Source organism: Phacochoerus africanus, chromosome 8, assembly GCF_016906955.1.
Source record: "Phacochoerus africanus isolate WHEZ1 chromosome 8, ROS_Pafr_v1, whole genome shotgun sequence".
Lineage (NCBI taxonomy): Eukaryota > Metazoa > Chordata > Mammalia > Artiodactyla > Suidae > Phacochoerus > Phacochoerus africanus.
In genome coordinates, this window is record NC_062551.1 from 101,615,420 (window position 1) to 101,641,957 (window position 26,538).

Sequence of the window (26,538 nt, forward strand, 5' to 3'; positions counted from 1 at the left end):
GATTTATAGTATTATATTAGTCTTAGGTGTAGATGATAGCGATTCAGTATTTTTACATTTTTACACATTCTGTTAAGAGTTATTGCAAGATAATGCTGTAATTCCCTGTGCTGTATAATGTATCCTTGTTGCTTATATATGATTTCTCAGTCTTTGAAATGGGGATCTGGACTTGTTTATTTGATCTATTTTCTCTTGGTTAAACTCAGAATTTTTATCTTTTTTTGTAGAAAATGCCTCTCAGCCACTCAGTGGTTTCCTACCTGGCTTTTTACCTTCATTCTTTGAGCAGTTCAAGAGTTTGGAAACAGGAGAATGTCAGACTCACTTTCCTACACATCTTTTCCACTGTGGTCCTACATCATATGTGACTGCTTTGGCAGCCCTGATCTCTAATTTTTATCTCTCTAGCAAATTGACATTGCCAAAATTCTGCTGACTCCTCTGCCTCCTAACAGTTAGTGGCTTCTGATTGGAACCTCTGCTTGGGTTCATGCTAAGAATTGGCAAACACTTTGGAAAAAAATAGCTGCAGAATGTCAGCGCATACCTGTATGTGTCATTTCTCTGCAGGATGTCCGTCCCTGAAGACTTGCCTTGGAAATTTTCTAATGCATGCAAGCAGAAGTCATTTTTTTGTTGTTATTTGCATTTTACTTCATTTTCTTAGTTGTTCTTTGTGGAAGTGCTAGTTTGCTGTGAGCTGAGAAATAGAATTTGCAGTTAATTTTTAAAATCTTAAAAAAAATAAATTATCTGGTGGCCTAGTGGTTAAGGACCTGGTGTTGTCACTGATATGGTTTGGGTTACTGCTGTGGCTCGGGTTCAGTCCCTGCCCCAGGAACTTCCACATGCTGTGGGTGTGGCCAAAAATTTGTTTTCAAAATTGTATTTTAAAATAAAACACAAATACAGAAAAAATACACTGAAATAAAATTGCTTAGCGGACTGTAATAAGATAAACACATGTAACCATTATGTAAAGAAATAGAGCTTTTCCAGATACCTCAGGATCTACTCTATAGACCTCATCCTAATCACAGCCTTCTCAATTCCTCCTCAAAATATCCATTATTCTAAATTTCACTCCTCTTAATTCTTTGGGAATTTTTTACACAGGTGTACAGTCTTTCATGTTATAGTTTAGTCTTGTCTAATTTACAAGTTCTTTCTCTGCCCCTCTTTTTCCTTTTACAGTGTATGTAGAAGATCTTGAGCCGTTTGACTCTGTTTTCTGAAATTGGACAATTGTTTTATAAATGGCAATTAGATTCTGTTACTTGATGGTGTTGTCCAGTCCATCTACTTGCTGAATTTCTTTCTTCTGAATTATCTGTTACTGGAAAGGAATGTTAAAATCTCCAACTATAATTCTGATTTCTTCATTTCTACTGTAGCTTTGTCATATTTGGCTTCATGTATTTGGAATCTATCTTAGGTCTTTTTTTTTAAATAATGATTTTTATTTTTTCTATTATAGCTGATTTACAGTGTTCTGTCAATTTTCTACCACACAGCGAGGTGACCCAGTCACGCATACATGTATACATTCTTTTTTCTCACATTATCTTGCTACATCACAAGTGACCAGACATAGTTCCCAGTGCTATACAGCAGGATATCATTGCTTATCCATTCCAAAGGCTGTAGTTTGCATCTATTAACCCCCAGATTCCCAATTCCTCCCACTCCCTCCTCCTCCCTCTGGGCAACCACAAGTCTGTTCTCCATGTCCATGATTTTCTTTTCTGTGAAAAGGTTCATTTGTACCATATATTAGATTTCAGATACAAGTGAAATCATATGGTATTTGTCTTTCTATTTCTTTTTTTTGTCTTTTGTCTTTTGTTGTTGTTGTTGTTGCTGTTTCTTGGGCCGCTCCCGCGGCATATGGAGGTTCCCAGGCTAGGGGTTGAATTGGAGCTGTAGCCACCGGCCTACGCCAGAGCCACAGCAATGCTGGATCCGAGCTGTGTCTGCAACCTACACCACAGCTCACGGCAACGCTGGATCGTTAACCCATTGAGCAAGGGCAGGGACGGAACCCGCAACCTCATGGTTCCTAGTCGGATTCGTTAACCACTGTGCCACGACGGGAACTCCTGTCTTTCTATTTCTGACTTACTTCACTTAGTATGAGAGTCTCCAGTTCCATTCATGTTGCTGCAAATGGCATGATTTTGTTCTCCTTTGTGGCTGAGTAGCATTCCATCATGTACATGTACATCTTTTAATCCAATCATCTGTTGATTGACATTTGGATTATTTCCGTGTCTTGGCTATTGTGAATAGTGCTACAATGAACATGTGGGTGCATGTGTCTTTTTCAAGGAAAGTTTTGTCCAGATATATGCCCAAGAGTGGGATTTCTGGGTCATATGGTAGTTCTATGTGTAGTTTTCTAAGGTACCTACATACTGTTTTCCATAGTGGTTGTACCAGCTTACATTTCCACCAACAGTGCAGGAGGGCTGCCTTTTCTCCACACCTTCTCCAGCATTTCTTATTTGTGGACTTATTAATGATGGCCATTCTGACTGGTGTGAGGTCATACCTCCTAATAGTTTTGATTTGCATTTCTGTAATAATCAGGGATATTGAGCATTTTTTCATGTGCTTGTTGGCTATATGTATATCTTCTTTGGAGAAATGTCTATTCAGGTCATTTGCCCATTTTTCAATTGGGTTGTTGGCTTTTTTGCTGATGAGTTGTATAAGTTGTTTGTATATTTTAGAGATGAAGCCCTTGTCAGTTGCATCGTTTGAAATTATTTTCTCCCATTCTATAAGTTGTCTTTTTGGTTTTTTTTTTATGGTTTCCTTTGCTGTGCAAAAGCTTGTTAGTTTGATTAGGTCCCATTGGTTTATTTTTGCTTTTATTTCTGTTGCTTCGGGAGACTGACCTGAGAAAAGATTTGTAAGGTTGATGTTAGAGAATGTTTTGTCTATGTTCTCTTCCAGGAGTTTGATGGTGTCTTGTCTTATATTTGAGTCTTTAAGCCATGTTTAGTTTATTTTTGTGCATGGTGTGAGGGTGTGTTCTAGTTTCATTGATTTGCATGCAGCTGTCCAGGTTTCCCAGCACCATTTGCTGAAAAGACTGTCATTTTGCATTTTACGTTCTTGCCTTCTCTGTCAAAGATTAATTGACCGTAGGTGTCTGGGTTTATTTCTGGGTTCTCTATTCTGTTTTATTGGTCTGTATGTCTGTTTTGGTACCAGTACCACACAATCTTGATTACTGTGGCTCTGTAATATTGCCTGAGGTCTTGGAAAGTTATGCCTTCTGCTTGGTTTTTGTTCCTCAGAATTGCTTTGGCAATTCTGGGTCTTTCGTGGTTCCATATAAATGTTTGGATTGTTTGTTCTAGTTCTGTGAAAAATGTCATGGGTCATTTGATAGGGAGTGCATTGAATCTGTAGATTGCTTTGGGTAGTATGGCCATTTTTACAATATTAATTTTTCCCACCCAGGAGCACGGAATATCTTTCCTTTTCTTTACATCTTCTTTAATTTCCTTGATTAATGATTTATAGTTCTCAGCATATAAGTCTTTTATCTCCTTGGTCAGGTATATTTCCAGGTATTTGATTTTTGGGATGCAATTTTTAAAAGTGTTGTATTTTTGTATTCCTTTTCTAATATTTCCTTGTTAGTATACAGAAATGTGACTGATATCTGAGTGTTAATCTTATATCCTGCCACTTTGCTGAATTTGCTGATCAGTTCGAGCATTTTTTGGCCTGAGTCCTTGGGGTTTTCTATATATAGTATCATGTCATCTATGTACAGTGACAGTTTTACCTCTTCTTTTCCTATTTGGATGCCTTTTATTTCTTTTGTTTGTCTGATTGCTGTGGCTAGGACTTCCATTACTATGTTGAGTAACAGTGGTGAGAGTGGGTATCCTTGTCTTGTTCCAGATTTTAGTGGGAAGGCTTTCAGCTTTTCTCCATTGAGTAGCATATTTGCTGTGGGTTTGTCATAAATGGCTTTGATTATGTTAAGGATTGTTCCCTCTGTACCCACTTTGGTGAGCGTTTTTATCATGAATGGATGTTGGACTTTTCAAATGCTTTTTCTGCATCTATTGAGATGATCATATGGTTTTTGACTTTTCTTTTGTTAATGTGGTGTCTAACATTGATTGATTTGCTTATGTTTCCTCAGAAAAGAAAATCATGGACTTGGAGAATAGACTTGTGTTTTCCCGGGGGGAAAATGAGATGATCATGTGGTTTTTGACTTTTCTTTCATTAATGTGGTATATGATGTTGATTGATTTGCATATGCTGAACTATCCTTGTGAACCTGGGATGAATCCCACCTGGTCATGGTGTATGATCTTTTTTATATGTTGTTGGATTCGGTTGGCTAAAATTTTATTGAGAATTTTTGTGTCTATATTCATCAAAGATATTGGCCAATAGTTTTCTTTTTTGGTGGTATCTTTGTCTGGTTTTGGTATTAGGGTAATGGCAGCATCATAGAATGTCTTTGGGAGTGTTCCTTCTTCTTCAACCTTTTGCAAATGTTTAAGGAGGATGGGTATAAATTTCTTCTGTGTATGTTTGGTAGAATTACTGAAGCTATCTGGTCCTGGACTTTTATTTGTAGGGAGTGTTTTTATGACATATTCAATTTCATTTCCAGTAATCAGTCTGTTCAGTTGATCTATTTCTTCTTGATTCAGTTTTGGTAGGCTGTAAGTCTCTAGAAAGTTGTCCATTTTTTATAGGTTTTCAAATTTGTTAGCATACAATTTAGTATAGTATTCTCTTATGGTTTTTTGTATTTCTGCGGTATCTGTTGTGATTTCTCCTTTTTCGTTTCTTATTTTGTTTATTTGGGTTTTTTCTCTCCTCTTCTTGGTGAGTCTAGACAGATGTTTGTCAATTTTGTTTACGTTTTCAAAGAACCAGCTCTTGGTTTTATTGATTTTTCTATTGTTTTTTCAATCTCTGTTTTTTTGATTTCCTCTCTGATCTTTATGATTTCCTTCCTTCTGCTGACTTTAGGTTTCATTTGTTCTTCTTTTTCTAATTCTTTTAGGTGATGGGTTAAGTTGTTGATTTGATATTTTTCTTCTTTTTTGAGGATGGCCTGTATTGCTATGAATTTCCCTCTGAGCACTGCTTTTGTGGCATCCCATAGATTTTGAGAGGTTGTGCCTTCATTATCATATGTCTCGAGGTATTTTTTGAATTTCCTTCTTGATTTCCTCATTGGTTTTTTAGTAGAATATTGTTTAGTCTTCATGTAATAAGTTTTTTCTCATTTCTTTTCTTGTGGTTGATTTCTAGTTTTATGCCATTGTGATCAGAGAAGATACTTGAAATAATTTCTATACTCTTAAATTTGTTAAGGTTAGCCTTGTGCCCCATTATGTGATTGATTCTGGATAATGTTGCATGTGCACTTGAGAAGACTGTGTATTCTGATTTTTTTGGATGTAATGGCCTGAAAATGTCGATTAAGTCTAATTTTTCTATTGTATCATTTAGGATCTCAGTTGCGTTATTGATTTTCTGTCTAGAGGATCTGTTCATTGATGTGAATGGGGTGTTAAAGTCTCCTACTATGATTGTATTCCCATCATTTTCTCCTTTTATGTCTGTTAGTATTCGTTGTAGGTATCTGGGTGCTCTTATACTACGGGCATATATAGTGTAGATAGTAATATCCTCTTCTTGAATGGATCCTTTAACCATTAAATAGTGTCCTTATTTGTCTTTCTTTATGGCCTTCATTTTAAAGTCTATTTTGTCTGATATGATATTGCAACTTCTGATTTCCTGTCTTGTCCATTGGCATAAAATATCTTTTCCCATCCCCTCACTTTCAATCTATATGTGTCCTTTGCCCTAAGATGAGTCTCTTGTAGGCAGAAGATTGTAGATTTTTGCTTTTTTATCCAATCTGCCACTCTGTGTCTTTTGATTGGAGCAGTCAGTGCATTGACATTTAAGGTGATTATTGATAGATATGTATTTATTGCCATTTTAAAGCTTGTTTTCCAGTGGATTCTATGTTTCTCCTTTCTTCCTTTCTTTTTTTGGTTGGATGGTTTCCATTTATTTTATGCTCGAGTTCTTTTTAATTTTTGTGAATGTGATGTTTGGTTTTGACTTGTGGTTGCCCTGTTTTTAAAGTATATTAACCTCTTCCTGTATCTGCTTGCTTTAGCCTGATAGTCATATAGGCTCAAACACATTATTAAAAAGAAAAAAAAAGAAAATGGATCTATATTTTCTTACTTTCCTTTTCCACATTCTATGATTTTGTAGTCCTTTTTAAACATCTTCATGTGTATCCTTTTGCTGTTCCTTGTGTTTATCATCTCTTTTACAGTAGGGTTTTTTTTTTTTCTTTTTGACTCTTTTAGATCTATATTCTGGCCTATTTAAGTGATTGCTTTCCAGTTGTGGTTTATTCTGTCCTATTTCTTCTTACTTTTTTATTTAGAGAAGCCCTTTCAGGATTTCTTTTAGAATGGGTTTAGTATTGCTATACTCTTTTAGTTTTTGTTTGTTGGGGAAATTCTTTATTTCCCCTTCTGTTTTGAATGGCATTCTTGTTGGATAGAGTATTCCAGACTACAATTTTTTTCCTTTCAGAACTTTAAATATATCTTGCAACTCCCTTCTGGCCTGTAGGGTTTCTGTAGAGAAATCAGCTGATAACTTTATGGGAGTTCCCTTATAATTAACCCTTAGTTTTCCTCTTGCTGCCATTAGAATCCTCTCTTTGTCTTTAACTTTTGCCATTTTTATTATAATATGTCTTGGTGTGGGCCTATTTGAGTTCAACTTGTTTGGGGCCCTCTATGCTTCCTGTATCTTGATATCCTTTAGATTTGGAAAGTTTTCAGTCATAAATTTCTTCCAATATATTTTAAATGACCTTTTCTTTTTCTTCTCCTTCTGGAATTCCTTTTATGCATAGATTGGCCACTTTATATTGTCCCATATATCTTTTACATTGCTTTTGTGTTTTTTTCATTTGGTTTTCTGTCTGCTGTCCTGACTGGGTGATTTCCATTATTCTATCTTCCATTTCACTAATTCATTCCTCTGCATTATTCATTCTGCTCTTTAGTGCCTTTAGCTCAGTTTGTGTCTCCACAAATGAGTTTTCTAATTTTTCTATGTTCCTCCTTATATTTTCTAATTCCTTTCTAAAGGAATCTGCATTACTTTTTATCTCTGCTCTTAATTCATTGATATTCAGCCTTAATTCCTTCAGTATTTTCACTATCTCCCTTTTGAACTTAATGTCTATCAGACTGCAGAGGTCTGTTTCATTGTTTGCTACTTCAGGTGAATTCTCCTGTTTCTTTAACTGGGAATAGTTTCTGAGCTTCTTCATCTTGCTTATGTTTTTCTTTTTCTGTGAGTTTAGGGAAGCCAAACAGTAGTCTTGGAGGTCTGCTTCTGTGCAAGAGCACCCTTTGTATTTTGTGGGGGGTTACTCTTTATTTTTGGCATGGGAATTTGAATATTTGCTGTCTCTTTCTTTGGTTTCAGCAGGGTGTTATTCCCAGGGTGCTGAGTGTGTTTCCAGGGAGAAGGAAGCAATAGGTAGGGGTAGTAGTCAGTGTCTGGTCATTGGGCTCCTAACAGCAGTAAGGACCTGCAGGAAGGTGACTCTGGCTACTCCTAGTTGTAGGGCCCTGGGAAGTGGTCATGAGTCTTATGCAGATTGACAAGGTGGGCCAGAGCATTACCAGGGGCAGCAGCAGGATGCGTGAGTTCCCAGGGGAGTGAGAGCTGCAACAGGTAATGTTCAATTGCAGCGGCCTCCTCTGAGGTGATTGGAGCCACAAGTTGTGCCTGTTCAGGGATCCCTAGTGGTAGCAGGCCACGCCCACCTCTGGAGTCAGTGATAACTGCAGTGTTTTGCCCCTGCCACCTGCAGGCCACACAAGAAGCACCCTGTCTCACTTAGCCAAAATAGGAGGTGCTACACAGGCTGCTCCTAATTGCAGGATCCTGGGAAGTGACAGAGATCAAGCGTATGGGCATTGCCTGGACTGTTCGGCTATGGCAGCAACAGGGCTGGTGTGCTTTCAGAGGTTCAAGAGCAGTAATAGGTGATGTTCAGTCACAGTGCCCTCTTCTATGGTGCCCTTGGGGTAATGGGGGCCGCAGGTGGTGCCTGTTCACAGACCGCCAGTGGTGGTGGGCCATGCCCATCTCTGGAGTCAGTGATAACTGAGGTGATTTGCGCTCACCACCTGTAGATCATGCAAGAAGCACCTCGTCCCACTTAGCCCCCACAGGAGGTGCTGCACCAGCTGCTCCTAGTTGCGGGTTCTTGGGAAGGGACAGTGATCAAGTGCCTGGAGCCCAGAGCACTTGGCAGTGGCAGCAGCTGGGCGGGTGTGCCCCCAGGGGAGCTAGAGCAACAACAGGTGGTGTTCCATCACAATGTCCTCTTCTGCGGTGCTCTCTGAGGTGGTTGGGACTGTAAGTGGTTCTTGTTCAGGGATGCCTGGTGGTGGTGGGCCATGCCCACCTCTAGAGTCAGTGATAACTGCAGTGGTTTCCCCCTGCCACCTGCAGACCACACAGGAAGTACCTCATCCCACATAACCCACGCAGGAGGTGCTGCACCAACTCCTCCTGGTTGTAGGATCTTGGAAAGGGACAGTGATCAAGCATCTGGGCATCACCCAGAGCATTTGGCAGTGGCAGCTGCAGGGCGGGTGTGTTCCTAGGGGAGCGAGAGCAAAAATGTGTGGTGCTTGGTTGCAGTGGCTTTTTTTTCTTTTTTTTCTTTTTGCCAACTCCTGAGATGACTGGGGCAGCAGGCATAGCCCACTCACAGGCCCCCAGTGGTGGCAGGCCACACCTCCCTCCAGCCTGCGGGAAGATTGCCACAGTCTGTCCCTGCTGCCCGTAGATCACACAAGAGGCACCATGTTGTGCTTAGCCCCCTGCTGCCCCCGGCTCACACAAGAGGTGCCAGACCACCTGTAGCCCACACAAGAAGTGCCCAGTCTCCTGCAGCCCGAGCAAGTGGGTTCTCGCTACCGCAGCATGCGCCAGAGCCACCCTGCCCTCTGAGAGCCCATGTGCATGGATATTCCTACGGCAGTCCACACCTCCTCCTCTTGCCCACCCCAACAATGGCAGCTTCCTTCTCCTGTGGACCCAGACCTACTCCCAGGTTCCCTCTGCTGTGGCGGTCCATTCCCCAGCCTGTACACCCAGCTCCCCCACATGTGGCATACTGCTCCTTAGCCCCTCAGGCTGTCTCCACATAGCCAGTCCCAGTCCTCTTCCTGGGACTGAACTCCACAGCCTGAGTCTCAGTGCCCAGCCCCCACCTGAGCATCTCAGGATGTGGTGTCCTGGGCAGTGGTGTAGCTGATCTGTGCAGCTCTCAGTCTGCTTTGCCCTCCTCAGTCCAGCTGCTGCACTTTTCTTGGCGACTTTGAGGTCCCTCCATCTTGGCTGATCTCCCGGTAGGTGAGGTGGTTCCCAGGATGTAGGTTCCTTTTCTCCTTTACAGATCCCTCTCAGGAATGCTAGTCCCATCCTGATTGCTTTTCTCTCTCTCTCTCTCTTTTTCCTTTTGATCTACCCAGTTATGTCAAGAGTTTCTTGCCCTTTTGGGGGGTTTAAGTTCTTCTACCAGCATTTAGTAGATATTCTGTGCAAGTCACTTCACATGGAGATGTGTTTTTTGGATGTGTTTGTGGGAGAAGGTGAGTGATGTCTCACTCCTCTGCCATCTTGATCCACCTCCTCTGCTGTGCTTTCTTGGTGAATAGCCTCTTACTCTTATATATGTTTCCTCTTTATCATTTGTAACGATTTTTACATTGACATTTACTTGTCTGTTAATATATAACCACTTGTTTTCTTTTTTTTGATTGTGGTAATATATACTTAACATAAAATTTACCTTTTTAATAATTTTTTAAGTATTCAATTTAATGACATTAAATACGTTCATACTATTATGCAAGTATCACCATTTTCCATCTCCAGAATTTTTTTGTATTCCAAAAGACTCCATGTCTGAAACTTTGTACCTATAAACAGTAACTCACCATTCTCTTCTGCCCTCAGTCCCTGGTGACCTCTATTATACGTTCTGTCTCTATGAATTTGACTACCTAGATACTTTATATAAATGGAGTCACACATTATTTTCCCTTTTATGTCTGGCTTGTTTCCCTTAGCATAAAATTTATTCCTGTTATAGCATGTATCAGAATTCCATTCTTCTTTAAGACTAAATAATATTTCATTGTATCTGTATATCACATACCACATTTTATTTACTCTTTCATGTATTAATAGACATTTGGATTGTTTCCACATTTTGGATATTGTAACTAATACTGTTATGAACATGAGTGTACAAATATCTGTAAGAGCTGCTGCTTTCAATTTTTTTGCCATGGCTTTTGGATGAAATGTTCTATGTATATCTGTGGACTCTGTCTGATCAACTGTGTCATTTGAAGCTGATATTTCATTGTAATGTATCTTTGGGTCGATCCTTTTGAAATTACCCTATTTCTTGTATTTATAGTTCCATGCGTTTCATCAACTTCATGATATTCTTGGACATTATTTCTTCAAATAATCTTTTCTACCCCCCCCCCCTTCTCTCTTTCTTCTCCTTCTGGACTATGTAATTGGCATGTTGGTTCACTTGATGATGTTACACAAGTCTCTTGGGCTCTTTCACATCTATTTCTTTCTTTTTTCTGTTCTTCAACCTCACTTTCAGTTGTCCTATCTTCAGTTTTGCTTTTAATAATTTCTACTTCTTTGTTGATATTCTATTTTTTTCATATATCAGCTTCCTAATTTCCTTTAGTTCTATGCCCACATCTTTCCTTAGTTCTTTGAACATATTTAAGACAATTATTTTATTTATTTATTTTTTATTTTCCCACTGTACAGCAAGGGGGTCAGGTTATCCTTACATGCATACATTACAATTACATTTTCCCCCAGCCTTTCTTCTGTTGCAACATGAGTATCTAGACAAAGTTCTCAATGCTATTCAGCAGGATCTCCTTGTAAATCTGTTCTAAGTTGTGTCTGATAAGCCCAAGCTCCCGATCCCTCCCACTCCCTCCCCCTCCCATCAGGCAGCCACAAGTCTCTTCTCCAAGTCCATGATTTTCTTTTCTAAGATGTTCATTTGTGCTGGATATTAGATTCCAGTTATAAGTGATATCATATGGTATTTGTCTTTGTCTTTCTGGCTCATTTCACTCAGTATGAGATTCTCTAGCTCCATCCATGTTGCTGCAAATGGCATTATGTCATTCTTTTTTATGGCTGAGTAGTATTCCATTGTATATATGTACCACCTCTTCCGAATCCAATCATCTGTCGATGGACATTTGGGTTGTTTCCATGTCTTGGCTATTGTGAATAGAGCTGCAATGAACATGCGGGTGCGTGTGTCTCTTTTAAGTAGAGTTTTGTCCGGATAGATGCCCAAGAGTGGGATTGCAGGGTCATATGGAAGTTCTATGTATAGATTTCTAAGGTATCTCCAAACTGTTCTCCATAGTGGCTGTACCAGTTTACATTCCCACCAACAGTGCAGGAGGGTTCCCTTTTCTCCACACCCCCTCCAGCACTTGTTATTTGTGGATTTATTAATGATGGCCATTCTGACTGGTGTGAGGTGATATCTCATGGTAGTTTTGATTTGCATTTCTCTTATAACCAGCGATGTTGAGCATTTTTTCATGTGTTTGTTGGCCATCCGTATATCTTCTTTGGAGAAATGTCTCTTCAGGTCTTTTGCCCATTTTTCCATTGATTGATTGGCTTTTTTGCTGCTGGGTTGTATAAGTTGTTTATATATTCTAGAGATTAAGCCCTTGTCAGTTGCATCATTTGAAACTATTTTCTCCCATTCTGTAAGTTGTCTTTTTGTTTTCTTTCTGGTTTCCTTTGCTGTGCAAAAGCTTTTCAGTTTGATGAGGTCCCATGGGTTTATTTTTGCTCTAATTTCGATTGCTTTGGGAGACGGACCTGAGATGATATTCATGAAGTTGATGTCAGAGAGTGTTTTGCCTATGTTCTCTTCTAGGAGTTTGATGGTGTCCTGTTGTATATTTAAGTCTTTCAGCCATTTGGAGTTTATTTTTGTGCATGGTGTGAGGGTGTGTTCTAGTTTCATTGCTTTGCATGCAGCTGTCCAGGTTTCCCAGCAATGCTTGCTGAATAGACTTTCTTTTTCCCATTTGATGTTCTTGCCTCCCTTGTCAAAGATTAATTGACCATAGGTGTCCGGGTTTATTTCCAGATTCTCTATTCTGTTCCATTGGTCTGTCTGTCTGTTTTGATACCAGTACCACACTGTTTTGATGACTATGGCTTTGTAGTATTTCTTGAAGTCTGGGAGAGTTATGCCTCCTGCTTGGTTTTTGTTTCTCAGGGTTGCTTTGGCGATTCTGGGTCTTTTGTGGTTCCATATAAATGTTTGGATTGTTTGTTCTAGTTCTGTGAAAAATGTCCTGGGTCATCTGATAGGGATTGCATTGAATCTGTAGATTGCTTTGGGTAGTATGGCCATTTTTCCAATATTGATTTTCCCAATCCAGGAACATGGAATATCTTTCCATTTCTTTACATCTTCTTTGATTTCTTTGATTAAAGTTTTATAGTTCTCGGCATATAGGTCCTTTACCTCCTTGGCCAGGTGTATTTCGAGGTATTTGATTTTGTGAGGTTCAATTTTAAAAGGTATTATATTTTTGTATTCCTTTTCTAATATTTCATTGCTGGTATACAGAAATGCAACTGACTTCTGAATGTTAATCTTATATCCTGCTACTTTGCTGAATTTATGAATCAGTTCAAGGAGTTTTGGGGTTGAGTCCTTAGGGTTTTCTATGTATAGTATCATGTCATCTGCATACAGTGACAGTTTGATCTCTTGTCTTCCTATATGGATGCCTTTTATTTCTTTTGTTTGTCTAATTGCTGTGGCTAGGACTTCCAAAACGATGTTGAAGAGCAGTGGTAAGAGTGGGCATCCCTGTCTTGTTCCAGATTTGAGTGAGAAGGCTTTCAGTTTTTCCTCATTGAGTATTATATTTGCTGTGGGTTTCTCATAAATGGCTTTGATTATATTCAGGAATGTTCCCTCTATACCCATTTGGCGAGGGTCTTGATCATGAATGGATGTTGGACTTTGTCAAATGCTTTTTCTGCATCTATTGAGATGATCATATGATTTTTGACTTTTTTTTTGTTAATGTGGTGTATGATGCTGATTGATTTGCGTATGTTGAACCATCCTTGTGAACCTGGGATGAACCCAACCTGGTCATTGTGTATAATTTTTTTGATATGTTGTTGGATTCGGTTGGCTAAGATTTTGTTGAGAATTTTTGCATCTATATTCATCAATGATATTGGGTGATAGTTTTCTTTTTTGATGGTATCTCTGTCTGGTTTTGGAATGAGGGTGATGGTGGCATCATAGAATGTCTTTGGGAGTATTCCTTCTTCTTCAACCTTTTGAAAGAGTTTAAGGAGGATGGGCACCAGTTCCTCTTTATATGTTTGATAAAATTCACCTGTGAAGCCATCTGGTCCTGGACTTTTATTTGTAGGGAGTGATTTTATGACCTCTTCAATTTCATTTCTAGTGATCGGTCTGTTCAGTTGGTCTGCTTCTACTTGATTCAGTTTTGGCAGGCTGTAAGATTCTAGAAAATTGTCCATTTCTTCCAGATTGTCAAACTTGTTGCCGTATAGTTGTTCATAGTATTCTCTTATGGTTTTTTGTATTTCTGCTGTATCCGTTGTGATTTCTCCTTTTTCATTTATAATTTTGGTTATTTGGGTTCTTTCTCTCCTCTTTTTAGTGAGTCTGGCCAGGGTTTTGTCAATTTTGTTGACCTTTTCAAAGAACCAGCTCTTGGTTTTATTAATTTTCTCTATTGTTTTTTGAGTCTCTATTTTATTGATTTCTTCTTTGATCTTTATAATTTCCTTCCTTCTGCTGACTTTAGGACTTTTTTGTTCTTTTTCTAATTCATTTAGTTGGAGGGTTAAGTTGTCAATTTGGGATCTTTCTTCTTTTTTGAGAAAGGCCTGTATTGCTATAAATGTCCCTCTGAGCACTGCTTTCGCAGCATCCCATAGATTTTGAGTGGTTGTGTCTTCATTATCATTTGTTTCAAGGTAGTTTTTAATTTCCTTCTTGATTTCCTCATTGACCCATTGGTTTTTTAGTAGCATGTTGTTTAGTCTCCATGCAGTAGGTTTTTTCTCTTTCCTTTTCCCATGGTTGATTTCTAATTTCATGGCATTGTGGTCAGAGAAGATACTTGAGATAATTTCTATGCTCCTAAATTTATTGAGATTCGCTTTGTGTCCCAATATGTGGTCGATTCTTGAGAATGTTCCATGAGCATTTGAGAAGAATGTGTATTCTGCTTTTTTTGGATGTAGCGTCCTGAAGATATCAATTAAGTCTAACTTTTCTATTGTTTCCTTTAGGATCTCTGTTGCTTTATTGGTTTTCTGTATAGAGGATCTGTCCATTGATGTGAGGGGGGTATTAAGGTCTCCTACTATGATTGTATTCTCATCAATATCTCCCTTTATGTCTGTTAATATTTGTTGTATGTATCTGGGTGCTCCTGTATTTGGGGCATATATGTTGACGATAGTAACATCCTCTCCTTGGATGGATCCCTTAATCATTAAGTAGTGTCCTTCTTTGTAAGAGAATTATTTTAAAGTGCTTGTGTAGTAAGTCTGATGTCAGAAATTTTTCAGAGATGACTTCTGTTCATTTATATTGTTCCTTTGAATGAGCTATATTTTTCTGTTTCTTTGTATGCTTTGTAATTTTTTTGCTGTAAAAATTGGGCATTTGATGATGATAATGTGTAATTAGATTTTCCTCCCCCAAGATTTGGTCATTTTTTGAATTGTTGAATGCTGTAGTAGTTCATTTACTTTGAGACTTTATCAAACTTTTTTTGCACAGACTACTTCTTGTAATATGTAATCGCTGAAGTATCGGTTCTATTAGCTTGTGTACAGCTAATGTTTTGACATAAATTTACTTGAATGCCAAGATCTGAATCAAAAAAAAAAAATAACAAATAAATGCCAGAAAACAAAAAAAGAGAGAATAATCATCTTTCTCAGCCTTTGTAGGCTAGGAAATTTCCTCCCTGCCTTTCTAGACTTGTTCTGAACCCAGAGACCAACTTGAGGCGAAAGGTTAATGTCTTCTCCAGACTATTGTGAGCATGCATCTTGCCTAGGCATATGTGGCTTTTACAATGCTCTGTATCCAGCTGCTTTTGAATGTCCTAATTTTCTGAAGAGTCTCACTCCAGTTTTTCCCTCTAGGCTTTAGATGGTCTGTTATACATCTCTACCTATAATCTTTTGCCCTAAGCACTTGCAGGTTTGTAGTCTGCCTTGTGACTTTAACTGCCTGTTTTTCCTACCCTGTTTTTCCTAGTTCTACTTAATGAGTGCCATACATCAGTACTTTAGGTATCTCTCAGAGAGTTCCTATAGAAATTATAGTCTACAATGAACTATTTAGCACTTATTTAGTCAATACATATATATCCTGTTTACAGGATAAAACATGTAATAGAATTTAAATACAGTGAAAACTGAAAGAAGAAATTTTAGTGACTAGAATGAAACAGATTATAACACTTGGATAATGTAATTGCCTTTGGTTTCCTGGAAGTACATGCAAAAGTTATTCTGTAACAGAGCTGGTAGTTTCTCACAAAAATGTAAAATAATTAAATTTTTTTTTTTCTGAAATGAAATCCAAGCAAGAATATGATGCAAGTATTCATGCATAAGGGACATTAATAAATCATAGAATACCTTTGCTCATCATTTCTCAAAAGTTTAAAGAAGCACTATTTCAATGAGTGAGTTTTGGAAAGAACCCACTCATTGGGTACATGGAGGAGATACTATTATAATATAATTCAGTGAAGGAATTTCTGGGATAAGCTGAGGTAACAACTGAGGTATTAAAGGTACATGTTCAGCTGCAGGAAACAGAAACTCAAGCAAGACTTTGTTTTAAATAAGCTTTACTTGGTGACCTAGAAGTACAAACCTAGGGCTGGTCCCCAGGTTTCTCTTTCTGAAGCTATCCATGGACCCTGGATTCTTTCTACCTTGTTGCTCTCTATATTTGGACTGTTGATGTTGTCACCATGGTAATGACTAATGGCTCAGCCCTACACACTCAATCCAGCCAGTGGAAAGAGGAGAGAAGTATGGAGAAATAGTATACCTTCTTACATCCCAATGGCTTGTACATCTTTATGTGCCCAAACCTGGCTGCAACAGAGATGAAGAGATGTAGTTTTATCCTGGGTGGTCATATATCAGATAAAATAAAGAACCTCTTATAAAAAAGTGACAGTGAGTATTGGAAGAAAGTTAGTAATCTCTGTCACAACTAGCTTCAGCTTTTTCTCCTTGTGTCTAAATTAACAAGGAGGAAGTAAATGTGTCCATTAAAATATTTCTTGAACTGTCCTAGATATGCTCTAGATAAACACTGTATTTTAAATTGAAATCTTATTTTTATTGAAGTATGGCTTATTTACAATATTTTATTAGTTTCAAGTATATAACATAGTGATTTAGTATTTTTATAGATTATACTACATTTAAAGTTATTATGAAATATTGGCTATATTCCCTGTGCCATGCAATACATACTTGTAGCTTAGTTATTTTACACATAATAGTTTGTATCTTTTTCTTTTTGTCTTTTTTTTTTTGTTGTTGTTGTTGTTGCTATTTCTTGGGCCGCTCCTGTGGCATATGGAGGTTCCCAGGCTAGGGGTTGAATCAGAGCTGTAGCCGCCGGCCTACGCCACAGCAACGCGGGATCTGAGCTGCATCAGCAACCTACACCACAGCTCACGGCAACGCCGGATCGTTAACCCACTGAGCAAGGGCAGGGACCGAACCCGCAACCTCATGGTTCCTAGTCAGATTCCTTAACCACTGCGCCACGACGGGAACTCATAGTTTGTACCTTTTAACCTCCTACTGCTATCTGGTCCCTTCCTCTTTCCTCTCCCCACTGGTTTGTTCTTTGACTCTGTGTAAGTATATTTCTTTCTCTCTCTCTCTTTTTTTTGCAATTGAGAAAGTAAATTTTAAATTTTATTTAACTTTTTAAAAAATTTTATTGAAGTATAGTTGACTTACAAAATGTTGTATTAGTTTCAAGTGTACAACAAAGTGAATCAAAATGGTAAAAACTTAAAACAAAAACAAAAACAAACAAAAAAGTGAATCAGTCATACATATAAATACATCCATTCTTTTTTCCCATATAAATTATTACCAACTATTGAGTAGATTTTCCTGTGCTACACAGCGGGTTCCCATTAATCATCTATTTTATATAGTAGAGTATGTATTTTATTCCCACCTTTCCAATTCTTCCCTCTCCTCAACAATTTCACCTATGGTAACCATAAGATTGTTTTTTAAATCTGAGATTTTGTTTGTTTTTGTTTTTGTTTGCTTTTTAGGGCCACGCCTACAGCATATAGAAGTTCCCAAGCTAGGGGTTGAATCAGAGCTACAGGTGCCAGCCTATGCCACAGCCTCAGCAACATGGGATCTAAGCGATGTCTTCGACCTACACCATGGCTCACAACAATACTTGATCCCCAACCCACTGAGCGAGGCCAGGGATTGAACCTGCATACTCATGGATACTAGTGGTGTTTGTTACTGCTGAGCCACAACAGGAACTCCCTGCTTCTCTTTTTTAAGTAAGTTCTTTTGTATCATTTTTTAAATTAGATTTCACATATAAGTGATGTCATATGATATTTGTCTTTCTGTCTGACTTATCCTCACTCAGTATGGTAATCTCTAGGTCCATCCATATTGCTGCAAATGGCATTATTTCACTCTTTTTTGTGGCTGAATAATATTCCATTGTATGAATCTGAGTTTTGTTATATTCATCACCTGTTGCATTTTTTTAGATTCCACATATAAGTAATAACAAATTTTAAAATACATGGCTAAGGTGAACATTTTATATCGCTTGTTAACATACAGGCTCTCAACCTTTGATTCCATATATGAGGGAGAGAAGAGAGGTTCTCTTTGTGGAAGTAACACAAATGCCTTTCTTTCCCAGACTGAATATTAAGCCATACTGGTACTGGCTGATAGGGAAGGTTCAGAGCTTCTTTAGGAAGGAGAGTGGACTAGTCTCAGTCAGTATTTCTAATCTAGAGACTAAGATCATCCAACTCTAGCCCATACGGACAGCAGCACTCAAAATTCTAGAGATGTCATTTGGCCTTTGCATCAATTAACCGTAACCACAATGATGCTGTAATGCTAAGCCACTTTAACACTTAATGGATCAAAAACAACAACCACTTATTTGTCTCACAGTTCTGTGTATCAGCTAGGCTCTCTCAGGACTCAGCAGCCAGCTCTAGGTCCCATTCATGGGTAGCTGGCTCCTAGGCCCAGACCTTGGCTGGGAGAACTGGGGCATTTGGCTCTGCTCCCCATGGGCTCTCACTCTCTGCAAGCTGGCAAGGCAGAGTCAGAGTCAAAGTGAGAGAGGAGGTACATACAAGGGCTGAAACTGGCACACCTTAGATCCTGGAATGTTCTATCAGCAGGAATGAGTCACAAGTGCAGTTAAGAGTTAAGGGGTAGGAGTACGATGGACTGGGATTTGGGAGTTAGTAGATGCAAACCATTGTGTTTGGAGTGGATAAGCAATGAGATCCTGCTGCATAGCACAGGGAATTATATTTAGCCACTTGTGATGGAACATGATGGGGGATAATGTAAGAGTTCCCATTGTGGCTCAGTGGAAATACATCTGACTAGTATCCATGAGGACATGGGTTTGATCCCTGGCCTTGCTCAGTGGGTTAAGGATCTGAGGTTACCATGAGCTGTGTGTAGGTCGCAGATTCGGTTCGTATTTGGTGTTGCTGTGGCTGTGCCATAGGCTGGCAGCTGCAGCTCTGATTCAGCCCCTAGCCTAGGAACTTCCATATACCATGGGTGCAGCCCTAAAAAGCAAAAAAAAAAAAAAAAAAGGTATATATGACTAGGTCACTTTGCTGTAGAGCAGAAATTGACAGAACATTGTAAATCAACTATAATAAAATTTTTTTAAAAAAAACGAGTTAAGGGGTAGGAAACCTGACTCCACTGCTCAGTTGGAGGAGCTTCAAGGTCACATTAGAAAGACCTGGCTACTGGGAGAGTTGGGGCATTGTTATTTACCTACCACTATTTGATTTGATATGTTGTGATTCTAGTTAATGTATAATACCTTGGGAAGGTTAAACGTCATTGTGCCTTAGAATGAATAATTTTTTAGCCCTTTCCAGAAAGTATGGGAACTCTGGGTAAGGAGGGAAGTTTATTGCCTCCTCTGTATTACATTGAAAATGTGGGGATAAATAATGGGGAAACTATTGTTACTTAAGAAATAATTTACGTGTAGTTCCCATTGTGGTGCAGCAGAAATGAATCTGACTAATGTCTATGAGGATGTGGGTTCGATCCCTGGCCTTGCTCAGTGGGTCAAGGATCCAGCATTGCCATGAGCTGTGGTGTAGGTCGCAGATGTGGCTTGGATCTGGGGTTGCTGTGGTGTAGCTCTGATTCGACCTCTAGCCTGGGAACCTCGATATGCCGTACCTGTGGCCCTAAAAAGAAAAAAAAGGCAAAGAAAAGAAATAATTTACAGCCTACAGTTTTTGCCCTAGATCACCTTTGGTGAGAAATATGCAGTACAGGTTACTGGAGGAACCAATTTCTGCTAACGTTACTGGTGATGTCTGTATATCCCTCACAGCCATGATAAAAGCGTTACATTGTGTGGTTGAAGCATGGGCTCTGAAATGAAAGTACCTGGTTTTCTATCCCCTCTCTGCTCCTTGTGGAAAATTATACAGTTAAAAGATTTATGACACTGGATAAATATTTAACCCTCAAGCCCCAGTTTCCTTATCTGTAAACTGAGGATAATAATTGTACCAATTTCTCAGGGTTGGTTGTTTCAGAACCTAAATAAGACCATGAGTGCAAAGTTCCGAAAATAGTACCTGGCACACAGTAGTGATCAACAATAATCACTCTTTTTATTATTATCATCAACATCATGCAACTGGTGCGTACTAGTTTGATTTCTCCGTAAACCCAGATATACGTGATCCAAAACAAACATTAGAACGTTCATCCGAGCAAGGAAGATTGAATACACGTATTATTGCCACTTTCTCCTTTATAGTAAAGGGATATCAACAGGAAAAAAGGAGGCTTTATTTTGGAAACTATGAAGCAGATGGAGGAGTGAAGGAAATAGTTTCATGACACTGGCGTTGGCAATGATTTCTTGGATATGACACCAGAAGCTCAGGCAACAAAAGCAAAAATAAACAGGTGGGAATACATCAAATTAAAAAGCTTCTGCATAGCAACAAACAATTAACAGAGTGAAAAAGCAGCCTATGGAATGGGAGGAAATTCTTGCAAACCATATCTGGTAAGGGGTTAATATGCAAAATCTATAAGGAGCTCCTATAGCTCAATATCAAAAAAAAATAAATAGCCTGATTTAAAAATGAGCAAAGGACTTGAAAAGTCATTTTTCCAAAGAGAATATAAAAATGGCGAACATATATATAGAAAGATTCTCAACATAACTAATCATGAGGGAAAGGCAAATCAAAGCAACAGTGAGATATTAACTCATATTTGTTAGGATGGCCATTATAAAAACCAAAAAAAAAAAAAAAGAAAGAAAGAAAGAAGTGTTGGAGAGGATGTGGGAAAATGGAAAACTTTGCATGCTGTTGGTGGAATGCAAAATGGTGCGATTTCTATGAAAAACAGCGTGATGATTCTTCAAAAAATTAAAAATAGAACTACCATATGATCCAGCAATCCTACTTCTGAGTATTTATCAAAAAGAATTGAGAACAGGGTCTTGAAGAAATATTTGCAGTCCCATGTTCATTATTTACAATAGCCACAATATAGAAACTAGGTGTCCATTTATGGGTGAATGAATAAAGATGTGTATATACATTCTGCAGTATGAGTGAGCCTGGAGGACATCATGAGAAATTAAATAAGGCAGTCACAGGAAGACAAATACTGCATGATTTTGCTTACGTGATGATTAATTTATGTCACCTTGAGTGGGCTAAGGGATGCCCAGATAGCTAGTAAAACACTGTTTCTTAGTGTGTCCATGAGGGTGTTTTTGGAAGATATTTGCATTTGATTTTGGAAACTCAGTAAAGAGATCCATCTTCCCCATGTGGGTGGGCATCACCCAGTCCTTTGGGGGGCTTGAATGGAACCAAGAGGCAGAGGAAGTGTGAACTCACTCTCTTCTTCAGCTGGGACAACCATCTCTTCCTGCCTTTGGACACTGGAGCTCCTTGTTCCTGGGCCTTTGGACTCCAGGACTCACACTCACATCCCCTAGGTTCTCAGGCCTTTGGAATTGGATGGATTTATACCACTGTCTTTCCTGGTTTTACAGATTACAGATTGCAAATTGTGGTACTTAATATCGGTAACTATGTGAGTCAATTCCAATAGTAAATCTATTTCTCTTTCTCCCTCTCATCTCCTTATGTGTTGGTTCTCTTTCTCCAGAGAACACTGAATAGTGCATATGAAGTATCTATATTATCAGATTAGAGTAGTGGGAACCAGAATCCTGGTGAAGGGAAGAATGGGAAGGTTTTATTCAATGGGTATGAAGTTTTAGTCATGCAAAATGGATGATGTCTAGAGATCTGCTTTACAATGCTGTGTCTATAGTTACTGATACTCTATTATACACTTAAAAAACTTGTTGAAAGGGGGAGTTCCCATTGTGGCTCAGCAGAAATGAACATGACTAGCATCCATGAGGACGCAGGTTCGATCCCTGCCCTCACTCAATGGGTTAAGGATCCGGCCTGGCAGTGAGCTGTGGCATAGGTCACAGATGTGGCTCGGATCCTGTGTTGCTGTGGGCTGTGGTATAGCCAGTGGCTACAGCTCCAATTTGACCCTTTGCCTAAGAACCTCCATATGCTTTGGGTGCGGCCCTAAAAAAGACAAAAAAAAATCTGTTGAAATGGTAGAAATCATGTTAAGTGTTCTTACAACAACAACAAAAGTGAGTAACTGCCTTCATTCCCAAAGAAAGCTAAAGCCTAGGATGGAAGTTCTGGGGGCCTGCATATAGGCTGATAATCAACCAAAAACATGGATTGTCTGTAAGAAGCAGAGAGAAATGCCTCTCAGCCAAGCTAGGGGGCTGTCCTAGCCTGGATAGGAAGGGTCAAAACCAGCAAACAAAGATTTACCAAATCAGAATACAATGCCATGGTAAAAATCAAGAATAGCCTTTGTATATGGAATAGATGTTCAGCAGGCACCTGCTGTGTAGCATAAGGAAGAACTCTACCCAGTATTCTGTGATAACCTATATGGACAAAGAATCCAAAAAAGAATGAATATGCGTATGTATATAACTGAGTCACTTTATTGCCACAGCAGAAATTATCACAACATTGTAAATCGACTATACTTTGATAAAACTTTAAAAAAATGAAAAAAAGAGAATATCCTACAAATTATTTCAGGTTAGTTACAGGAAAAACTCTGCTGAATTCCATGATTCTGGGACTTCCAATATCATGTCTATAGAACACAGGGATTAAGAGTCTGTACTTTATGGATGTGTGTACATGTATCAGTTAAAAAGTTATTTTGAAACCATATCTAAAACTTTTAAGACCAAGTCTGAACAACAGCAGGTGATTAGTAAATGACAGCATTTTTACAGTTAACATCATCATTATTTACTTAACAGGTTTGACACTTGCTGATGCTTTAATTATATACAAAGTTTAGGCATCAGTTTTTTTTAATCTGTGAATAAGAACCATATTCGTATTTTGTGAAGTCATGAGCATTAAATGGGCAAGCATAAGTAGTATTCATACCACTTTGTAAATGCTAAACTGATAATGTCGATTGTTGCAATATTACTACTACTTAAGTGATTAAGAACCATGTTTTAGGGTTTTTTGCTTTGCTTTGTTTTGTTTTTGTCCAGCCTTTCATTAACAGGTGGAATTAAACATTTTGGCCACTAGTTGGTGGTCTCTTTTTCACTGAGCAGTCTGGTGTTTGTAGTCTTTCCGGTAGCCAAGCAGTCTAAGTTCTGTTTAGAAAACCAAATATGATGAAAAAATTTCTTTTACAATCATACATGTTTTTACTAGAGGAAGAGTATTATTAAAACTTGTGACAACCATTCATTAAATCTGGAATATAAAAACAGAAAAAAACACACTAAAAAAAAGATAATCTCATCCCCTCTGTACCGGCACCATTATTGGTATAATGTTTCTGGGAATTTGTTCCGTGTATTAATTTATGTGGATATGAAGAGATACGTGTCTGAACCTTTTCCCTAAGGCAATGGCCATATCATGGAAACATTTACATATTCTGAATATTCTTTCTTTCTTTCTTTCTTTTTCTGTTTTTGCTTTTTAGGCCCTCACCTGCAGCATATGGAGGGTCCCAGCTAAGGGTCAAATTGGAGCTGTAGCTACCAGCCGACACTACAGCTGTGGTAACGTCAGATCAAGAGACATCTGCGACCTACACCACAGCTCACTGCAATGCTGGATCTTTAACCCACTGAGCAAGGCCAGGGATCAAACCTGCATCCTCATGGATGCTAGTAAGATTTGTTTCTGCTGAGTCATGACAGGAAGTCCCTAAATATTATTTCTAATGCCTGCATAATAGGGACATAATTTACTGATTTTACTGTTGGCAGTGGTTTAATGCTTTTTTTTGTTTGTTTGTTTGTTTTCTTTTTTATATGTCTTGTAATTTTTGATTGAAAGCTAGACAATTTGAATAAAATGGCCATGAAAATGGGCACATTTTCCCACCAGGCTCTCAGTATAAGAGGTTGAATCCATCAGGTGAGCTGGGTTTGGGTTTTTCTGTTGCTATAGTTACTTTCAGTGCACCCCAGATTTCAAATTCCTCTAACCTGGAGAGCAGGAAGGTTTTTTTTTAAGTTATTGCTTTACCCTCAACTTTCAGTGGTCCCTGCACATCTGTACATCCAGGAACATCTCTCTCCATGCTCTTGCTCTTCTCCTAGCAGTGGCTTGTTATTCAGTTCTCAGCTCAAGGTGGGGAAGGGAAGTCCTTGGTTTTCTTGGTCCAGCTCTGGTATCGGTCAGGCCCTGTGAGACCAAGTGTTGAAGGTGGGGCTTTCTCAGCATCTTGTCCTTGTCTTGCCCCTTGATGGCAAACAAAGTGCTTTGTACTAGTGGGGTCTTGAGTAGGACAGAGTTCACTCTGCTTCATCCAACAACAGCCTTGCAGAGGTCCCAGATTCTGAAGGCTTGCTCTCTTTTTCCAGAGGCATGAGTTTGTTTTTTCCCATTTCTCCCTCAGAAGTAGTGGACCTTGGCCTGGCACCTGGGAATGAGAATATTTCTTACTTCTTCTCCAGGGGGAATATTTCTTACTTCTTCTTACTTCTTCTTCAGGCTTTCGCTTCCTGTGAGTGAGAGGTCTGGGAAGTGGGCAAGATTTCCTGTGCCCCACTGAGGAAAGCTCTCTTCCTCCTGCTCTATTCCCTGTGTGTGTGTGTGTGTGTGTGAGCACCCAGCAGAAGCCTGTTGAAATATTCCTGTATGAGTCATGCCTGCCTCCTGTCATAGGCTGTCCAGTGTGTTGAATGGTCATGTGAGTCTGCACTGCTATAAGCAACATCTATACAGTATAAAATGTTCATTATGGTAATATTCAGAATAGTGCATTTGAATACTTTTTGCTATAGTATTTTTCCTCATAGTTCATTTTCCTGAGGGTAAAATTGGACCTAGGATTTTTATTTTTTCCATAGAGCTGGTTTACAGTGTTCTGTCAATTTTCTACTATACAGCAAGGTGACCCAGTCACACATACATGTATGCATTCTTTTTTCTCACATTATCATGCTCCATCACAAGTGACTAGATATAGTTCCCAGTGCTATACAGCAGGATCTCATTGCTTATCCATGCCAAAGGCAATAGTTTGCATCTATTAACCCCAAATTCCCAATCCATCCCACTTCCTCCACCTCCCCCTTGGCAACCGCAAGTCTGTTCTCCATGTCCATGAGTTTCTTTTCTGTGGAAAGATTCATTTGTGTCATATATTAGATTCCACTTATAAGTGATATCATATGGTATTTGTAAACCAGCTATAATGGGACAAATAAAAATCATTATAAAATAGTTGTACAATGATAATGTCACAACTATAAATGTAATAAATTCATTGAGTAATTAAAAAAAAGACCATATGGAAAAAAACATTATAAAATAAAATAATAAAATAAAATCCACCTTTAATGAAAGAAAAAAGGAAAATCAGTTTGTGACTTAAAAAAAAATTGAACCTAGGAAAGGTTAATGTTGTATCTGAGGTACAACATTTATAAAGAGAGCAGCTTCATGTAAAAGATTACGGTCTTATTTAGTACTTCCTGTCTTCTTTTGAGAAAATTGCCCTGATTAATTTCTTCACTTTTAATATTTATATTCTTATTCCATTTACTTTTTATATGATATATAAATCAAATTAAAATGTCATTTATAAAATATTATAATGTTCTACTATAAAAATTTTTAAGTGATAACAAAAAGTTAAAAAGGACAATAGTTTCATTGTAGCATTAGTTGCAAAATTGCAACGTATGTATTTAAATCATATCAAGCATAGGAATTCAAATTGGCAGGAAATCTGTTCTAGTCTTATTGTCTTTAAAAATAAGTACATTAAGGAGACGGGATTAAGATGGCAGGATAGAAAGATTGGAGCTCAACCTCTCTCCTAAAAACAACAAAATTCACAACTAAAGACTGAGCAATCTCCACCCAAATGGACGGGAAACCCATACCCTACTCCAGAAGAAAAAGAGGAGGCCACATCCACAGTTAGGAGGGGTGATTTCGTGATATAAACAACCCCATACCTCCCAGGTGGGAAGCTCCACAGACTGAAAACTAACTAGCTCACAGAGACTCACTTACAGGAGTGAGAGTTCTGAGCCACACATCAAACCCTCACATGCTGGGATCTGTCACTGGGAGAAAGAGCCCCTGGAGCATCTGGCATTGAAGGCCAGTGGGGCTTGTGCACAGGAGCTCCACAGGACTGGGGGAAACAGAGACCCCATTCTTAAAAGGTGCACACAGACTTTCACGTGCACTAGGTTCCAGGGCAGAGTGAGGTCTCCACGGGAACCTAGGTCAAACCTGACTGCAGTTCTTAGAGGACATCATGGGAAAACGGGTGAATGTGGCTTGTTGTGAGGGAAGGACGTTGAAGGCAAAGCTCTCGGGAATATTCAGCAGTTGCCTTTCTCTGGAGGTGGCCATTTTGGGAAAATCTGGCCCCACCCGTTAGTCAGTGCTGAGAAGCCCCAGGGCAAAC